Source organism: Tupaia chinensis, unplaced genomic scaffold, assembly GCF_000334495.1.
Source record: "Tupaia chinensis unplaced genomic scaffold, TupChi_1.0 Scaffold000623_1, whole genome shotgun sequence".
Classification (NCBI taxonomy): Eukaryota; Metazoa; Chordata; class Mammalia; order Scandentia; family Tupaiidae; genus Tupaia; species Tupaia belangeri.
In genome coordinates, this window is record NW_006160143.1 from 931,493 (window position 1) to 940,145 (window position 8,653).

Genomic DNA, 8,653 nt, shown 5'->3' on the forward strand with positions numbered 1-8,653 from the left:
ACAATTTCCGTTTTAATTTGTTATTCATAGCAAATGAATTTTGAGATGGGAGAGTAACAGACTTTCCACTCTAATTAGATTCAGTTCAGTCTGGGACCAGCAGTTTGTGTAATGGCTATGTCGCTGGACTCCCATGTACTCAACCGTGGTTTGAGTCCTGGATCCGGTGGCTTAAACTAACACCGGTCAGTGTGCGTGCATGCCCAAGATCCAGAGAGGAGAATGGAGAAGAAGGGATTGTGGTGTGGCCAACTCCTCTGGGGGGTGATTTCTCACTTTCTGTCTCTCTGTCTCTCTCTGTCTTTCAGGCGAGTCCACTTGCCCTATGGCAAAAAGATCTCTCAAAAAAAAAAAAAAGATTCAGTTCAGGCTAATATTAAGCATTCTAATGACACAGTCTAGCTTGTCATGAAGAGTCAGAAATGGTAGTAGGAAAATTTTCTTAATTATAATGGTTCCAGAAATAATCTGTTACCCTATGGATTCTATCTTAAATGTTCCCTTGATTCTTTTGTCTTATTAGACCTGGTAAGACTCCTATATTTTTGTAGTCATACATGAGTCACAGGACCTTTTCCTTATCTTTATCAATGCTTGCTCCATTCTAGTTTCCCTTTTCTTTATTATGACTAATTTCATTTTATGTTCTTAACTGAGAGTAATCATCTCCCAGTAGGAAGACTAGAGTAATTTTCTGTCCTCTTTCTTAAGGGTATATTATGGAAGACAGTGTTTAATGAAAGATTAGACTTTCTCATGAGGCATTTTAGAGTAAATCTCCTTCACATACAAATTTAATATGTCTTCTTGGTTTTCAAATCCACTTGCAGATTGTTCTTCCACTTTCTCAACTATAATCAGCTTTTTGCAAATATTTTGATTGTCCTCTCCTCCCCCAGAAATACTGAATTTCAAGAACCCTTTCTGCTTATCCCCAAACCACTGTGAAAAGCTCCCATCAAGAGAGCACCTCATACATCAAGGCTGCTAAGCTTGCTTGATTCTTTACAGTAACTCAGTAAGAAAGGTGTAGATTCTAGAACTGAAACGTGAAGTATATCAGGGAAAAAATAGGATATATTGGCAAAACAAGATGTTGTTTTAGCACTTAGTGTCCTTGGAACAAAACTCAAGCTTTTTCTTTGTCTTCCTTCCTTCTTTCTTTTCTTCCTTTATTTTTAGTTTATCCCTCTATTTCTTCCATAAGCAAGAGCAAGAGCAAGAGCAAAATAGCACCCCTGGGGTCTTCATGCTAGACCCACTCTCAGCTTCAGCTGCCTCTGGATCTTGGCATATGCATGCCTGGTATTCTTAGTCAGAATGCTGGGACTGGTTCTCTGGGCATGAACCTTAAAACAATGTGGGTCAGGTTCACAGAATGCTGTGCTATATTAAACTCCCTAAAATTAAATTGAACATAAGTGGACTTAGAGAAAATTTCACAAATAGATGACAATAGGGTGGGATATAGTATCTTTACCACACACACACACACACACACACACACACACACACACACCAGAATATATCAGAGGTAGAGGAATATTCTGACATTTATAGTCTACTGCTGATGATTCACTAAGTAAATATTTAACACACAGTTAAATAAGGACTGGATAAAGAGAGTTATGTCTCAAAATGTGTATTGGCAATTATTTACATTTTGAAAATGCTTCTGAGTTTATTATGACCTTGAAAAACACCCCTGCCTCCTTTCTCTGGCAGTTTGGGAAGAGAAAGGACATGTATAAGATCAGACTGTTTTGTAGGTAGTTTGATAGAAAGAGTTTGGGTTTTGAGAGGCTGAATGGTGACGTGAGAACCCTGTTGGGGATGCATGTGTCCCTCTCTCACTAATGGAAGAAAGAAGTAAAATAAACATGAAACATAGTTTAGAATATGACTACTCTGACAAAAGAAGTAAGCACATTCTAAAGTCAAAGAGATTGATGATTTGGAGAAAATATGTATGTTAGTCTAAGGATACTTTTTTAAAATTTTGTAATGACAATAAACTATGAGGAAAAGTTAGTCAAATCATCTGAAATAGTTTCCTACCTTGTATATTTTATCAGGCTCCAATGCCAATATACTGTCACAGTTAATGTTCTTCTGAAAGACAATCTTCACATTGCTATTGGAAGCAAGCTCTAGTCTTCACTTCAAAAAGACAGACTGATTCACTATGAATGTCACAGGTCAAAGAGTCTGGATTCTTACTTTAACCAGTGCTACTTTAATGACCTTAGGAAACTCATTGTACCTTCCTAATGTGAGTTTCTCTTGCTGGAATGTAAGGGTACAGTGTTGGTTTTATGCAAGCTTTGGCTTTCTATGTCTTTAGACTTTTGTTACATGAGTTGTGAGGCTAGGTTCTATGTGCTATGATAAACTTCCACCACCTACTAAATTACTATAGCTAAAAGCCTGTCCTTTCTACCAGTTTAGAGATATTGTCTGGTTAATATCAAGGTTTGAGATTCCTCAGCTCTAGAGGTTTGGTTCAGGGTAGGAATCCCAGGGGATTCCGCTCATCTTTCATCAGAGGGAGAGGGAATTTTTCTCATCCACCTTTGTAATTTGCTCTCATTAGTTACAGGGATTTATGCAACATGTGACTTGTAAAACACTTCTGGGAATCTCTGGGGTTTTAAAACATGCAGAGATCAAGGCTTAAACAAGGCTTAACAAGACTTCCTCTTCTAAGTTTTGTTTTGTCATGGAGGGGGGTGTCAACAGAAAAATAACCAACTGTAAAAAATTAATAATTAAGAAGTTTATTTCCAAGCCAAATATGAGTACCTAGGCCCAGATAAGAGACATATATGCTTTTCTTGGGGTGATCACATTCAGGGGTTCCTTTTGTTTGTTTTCGAGATTGACAGACAAAATTTAGTGAAGATATTTTCCATTGGTTGGACTCAAAAAGGAGGAATCTGTGGAAGCAGGGAAGGGGGGTGCTTGTAGGTTATAGGTGGGTTCCACAATTCCTAGGCTGGTGATTGAAAAGGAAGATCTGTGTCCTGGGAAGAGATTTACAAAGAAATGCTTAATCTACATCTCAAGGAAAGGGAAGTTCTGTACCTTGGGAAGAAGTTAGCAAAATAATATACTGTAATCAGTTGAATATACATCTCAAAGATACTATGCCAGGGACAGGATTTAGGAAGAACCCTGCTAAATGGGAAAAAAATGGTCTGTTAATGTTTGTAAGCCATGACTCTTCCTAGGCTCTCTTGAAAGAACTTTGAAAAAAATAGAAAAAGCAGTCAGACTTCTGGTCCACAGGGGTGAATGAAAATCACATCTCTAATGACAATTCAATTCCTTCTTCCACAGACAGAGGTGTCATTCTTGACCAAACCTTAGCTCTCTAAGCCTTCTTCACAGCTTGGATACGGTATTGGACTTCAGGGTTTGTTTATAGTAAGAGTCTTGCTAAAGGTGTTTGGAAAAGTCCCCCACTCTTGATATTGAATTACCTTTAGTATTTGACCAAATTTCTCATCTCCCAACACCCACAGATATATCTGATCAGCTTTACCTTACTTTAGCCACAGTCTTGTTAAATCAGTTAACCTCTGTTTTTCTTCTTAGTAATTTTTCGTGTGTATATATATGTATATATATATATATCACAAAAAGATTTTGAAAACACTTAAAAAATATATATGGCTAAGAAATAATCACTTTTAAAAATGCTCAACACGCCTTATCATAAGGGAAATGGGAATCAAACCACAATGAAATACCAACTAACCACAGTCAGAAAGGCTTAGATTAAAACAAAGTAAAGGGACAAGCAGATGGCATAATGGCTTTGTCATTGGACTCCCACGTAGTCGACCGTGGTTTGATTCCTGGACCTGGTGGCTTAAACTTACAACAGGAGCTTGTGTGTGTGTGCCCAAGATCCTGAGAGAAGAATGGAGGAGAAGGGACAGTGGTGTGGCTATCTCCCCTGGGGGTGGTGATTTCTTGCTTTCTGTCTCTCTGTTTCTCTCTGTATTTCTGGTGAGTGCACATACCCTATAGCAAAAACCTCTGCAGAAAGCAAACAAACAAAAAAATAAAATAAAGAATGGCTCTTTCTGTTCTTAGGGCAGCCATGGTTCATGGCCCTAAAAAGCATCTGAAGTGGGTAGCAGCTCCAAAGCATTGGATACTGAATAAATTGACTGGCCTGTTTGCTCCTCATCCATCAAATGGTCCCCACAGGCTGAGGGAATGTCTCCCTCTCATTATTTTCCTAAGGAACAGACTTAAGTATGCCTTAACAAGAGATGAAATAAGTAAGATCTGCATGCAGGACCAGCAGATGGCGTAATGGTTACATCATTGAACTCCCACACAGTCGACTATGGTTCAAGGCCCTGACTTGATGACTTAAACTTACGCCAGGTGAGTATGCATGTATGCCCAAAATCCTGTGAGAAAAATGCAGAAGAAGGGATTGTTGAGTGACCATCTCCCCTGGGGGATGATTTCTCACTTTTTGTCTCTCTGTCTCTGTCTTTCCAGAAAGTGCATGTGCCCTATAGCAAAAATCTCTCTAAAAATAAATATCTGCAAGCAGCAATTCGTTAAGACTAATAGTAAAGCCATACTGACATAACCTACCCTGCTGGTTTTATGGATGTCATCAGCATTGACAAGACCCGAGCGAATTTCCATCCAATCTGTGACACAAAGTTGTTTTGCTGTCCTTCATATTACACTTGAGGAGGCCAAGTACAGGTTGTTCAAAGTAAGAAAAATCTTTGTGAATACAGGAGAAATCTCTCATCTGGTGATCCATGATGCTCTTATTATTTTCTACCCATATCTTCTCATCAAAGTGAATGATACAATTCAGATTGATTCGGGACTGGCAAGATTACTGTTTTTTTTTTTTTTTTTTTTTTTTCTTTTTTGACACTGGTAACCTGTGTATGTTGACTGGAGGTCACTGGAGGTGCTAACTTGGGAAGAGTTGGTGTGATCACCAACAGAGAGAGATATCCTGGCTCTATTGATGTGGTTCATAAGAAAGATACCAGTGGCTACCAATTTGCCAATCAACTCTCCAACATTTTTGTTATTGGCAAGAGAAACAAGCCATAAATTTCTCTTCTCTGAGAAAAGGTATCTGCCTTACCATTGCTAAAGAGAGAGACAAGAGAATGACAAACAAACAGAACAATGAGTGAAATGGTCTTTAGATTTTATGTTGGAGAGGTCTTCATACTTAATTAAAGATGATATAGCATGATTTAAAAAAAATAAGAAAGAATGATAAGTTCTACGGAGGCTCTGGTTACCGCTGATGATAATGTGTATGGTAATGTCTTTGAACTGATAAGCAGTGTATTCACACTGGGGAGACTCATTTTGTGTGGTGTGAAGATGTACAGCAATTTAAAAAAAAAAGAGAAATAAATAGCACAGATAAAATAAGAAAAATGCTAAACATTACTATTTATTACAAAGTCAAATTAAAAACACAAAGTGATTTTACTGCACAACTGCTTGAATACTTTTTTGAAAAAGATCAACTATATGACTATTTATGAGGGCTTGAAAAACTCTAACTCATACATACAGTGATGTTGGGAATGTATAACTTATAAAATAATTTAAAATTTTGTGTCCATCTCTTGAAAAGCTTATTCAGATTCCAGGACAAGATGGCATATCCAGACTTCTCTGCACCATCTCTTCAAATACAACTGAATAATCAGAACAGAAGTTCATAAACAATTATGAACTGACTCTGATAGGTGAAGAGGCAGAAGGCAGGCTGACTAGGGTCCCAGGAGCTGAGGAGAAGTATCACAGTGAGCTCTCCAGGATTTCTTTTTATCCCCATCTATCTTTGACAGGTATGTACAGAGTCCTGTAATATGTAACCTGAAACCATCCATAGACATATGCAAAAATCAAAGGAAGAAAAAGAAAAGGCTGTTCTCTCTAGCCAAAAGATCAGGAAAGAAGTCCAATAGGGACTTAGAATTGGTCACCAATACCAGTGGGAACTCCAATCAGCCTGCAGCTGCTAGACCAGGAGTCTTTTTTTTTTTTTGGTTCTAAAATATTTATTTATTTATTTATTTATTTATTTATGATTTAATACATTCAATCACATTATTTAGCTTACAAGGTGATTATTTCAATATGTGAACATTTCTCCCTGGTCCAGTTGATCAAAATATAACAATACTACGCTGGGAGTCTTAATCAGGTCCCATCTTACACCAACTAGTCAGACATCATTGGCCCACAGAAACATTGCCAGCAAAGTCTAGGAGAGCAATCCATCCTCTGCCTCACTTGGAGTTGCAGCACCTAGATTTTTGTTGCCAATAGAACCCAGGAAATTCAACCATCTCTTATTTTTGTGCTGTTAGATGTGGATGTCTTCTTCCCTAATAACTTTGCCTTTTTCATTGAATTGCATTGATAACGTTGTAGAAATTAACAGACTGTACATGAATATGATTATTTCTGAACGCTTTATTTTTCCCTTTTTAGTCAAAATTTTTTTTGCCTACAGCACACTATTTTTATTATTATTGTTTTATATTGATTTTAACATTAGGAATTCAAATCCTCTAAGCTCCTTTTCTCAAGACTTTTTAGTTCTGCATTTCCATATAAAGTTGCAGTTACCTTTTAACTTTTTAAAAATAAGCGTTAATTTAAAATAGTGTTAGATTTACAGAATTTAAAGTATAGTACAGAAATTTTCCACACATTCCAACATAGTTTTCTCTATTATTAACATCTTTTTAAAAAAATTATTATTACATGTAATTGACAGATATCTTTACAGCATATGATATGGTTTTTACAAAGTATACAAGAAGTATATGATAATAAAATCAAGATTATTAACTGTATACCTTATTCTCAACAGAGAAACTTACTTTCTTGTGTTTTTGAATGCTTTTTTGCTGAGTTTGTTCCATTTACCTCTACACTATCTATCTCTTCCCATACAGTTTCTGGTATCTATGCTTGCCCCCCCCCCCATTATTGAATTGAAAAGAGTGTGGACATTTGGTATATATTGAGCAGGAATATATAATGTTTTTCTTTCTTTCTTTTTACACTATTTAATTATTTCTTTTTTCATTCCATCATTTTACATCTCTATAAAATGCATCATGGTTTTTTGAAGTATGCATGCAGTATGCAAAAATCAATTCAATGATATTATCATATGCATTATTTTCAGCAGATACTTTTACATTCTTCTGTCTGTTAAGTGTTTCCTCCCTGGGCCCCTCCCAGCTACCCACTGCCACCCACCCTCCCTCCCACTCAGTCTCTGGTATCTCTGGTTTTCTTCCCTACTATTATGTCTTCAGACCTTTCAATTTTGACATATAGTACAGACATTTGGAATATACTAAGCAGGGATATATAGTGTTTGTCTTTCATTATCTGTCTTATTTCACTTAGCATTAAATCTTCTAGATTCATTCTCTGCATCAAATGATAGTCTTCCTCTTCCTCATGATTAATATTTTATTGATATGGGTGCCAAATTTCTTAAATCCAATTGTCAGTTTTGGGACATTTAGGCTGATTCTGTGTCTTAGCAATGGTAAATGATGCAGTAAATATGAATGTGCAAATGTTTCTCTTCCTGGGTGCTTTCTGATCTTTGGGTAAATAGCAGGGAATGAGACTGGGTCATATGGTGGTTATATTTGTAAATTTTGGGGGAACCTTCATATTATTTTCTACAGTGACTGCACTAATTTCCATTCCCACCAGTATAGCAGGAGGTTTCCTTTTCACAATAGCTTCACTGGCACTTATTGTTCTTAGGTATTTTATTTTATTATTATAACCATTTTGACTGGGTTTAAGTGATATGTCATTGTGGTATGGATTTATGATAAGAGACGTTGAAAATATTTTCATACACTTTTTGGTCATTTGTATGTCTTGCTTTGAGAATTATCTGTTCATTTGTCCATTTCTAAAGTGAATTTTTAGTTTTTTGACAGTTGAAATGTTTGAGTTTCCTATAAAGTCTGTTTATCAATACCTTAACTGAGGCATAGTTTGCAAATATTTTCTTCCATTCTGTAGGTTGTCACTTTACTCTGTCTATTGTTTCCTCTTCTGTGTGAAAACTATTTAGTTTGATATAATCACACGTGTCTATTTTTAGGTTTGTTGCCTGCACTTTTAGAGGTTTTATTTAAGAAATATTTGCCTACTCCAACATTTTCAAGTGTTTTCCCTATGTTTTCTACTATTATTTTCACAGTTTGAAATTTTGCACTTATATCTTTGATCTATTTTGAGTTAAAAATTTTTGTTAGTGGTGAGAAATAGGGATCTAATTTCACTTATTCTACAGATAGATATTCAGTTCTCAGACTTTCTTTTCTGTATTGGATTGTCTTGTGCCCTTTTTCAAAAATCAATTGAATGTATTTTTTGAGGGCTACTTCTGGATTTTCTATTCTGTTCCATTGGTAATGAGTCTGTTTTTGTGCCAACACTATGCTGTTTTAGTTATCACAGCTGTGTAATATACTTTGAGGTCAGGTGGTGAAATGTCTACTAATTTTTTTTCCTTGCACCCTATTATCTTGGTAATACATACAATGTCTTTTATAATTCCAGTTACATTTTATAATTGTCTTTTTCTTTT

At 36.1% G+C, this 8,653-nt stretch overlaps 1 pseudogene; it reads left to right on the forward strand.

Annotated features, from left to right (window-relative positions):
- Window positions 1–4,108: 4,108 nt before the first annotated feature.
- LOC102502447 (40S ribosomal protein S4-like) lies at window positions 4,109–5,189 on the forward strand (annotated as a pseudogene).
- Window positions 5,190–8,653: the final 3,464 nt, after the last annotated feature.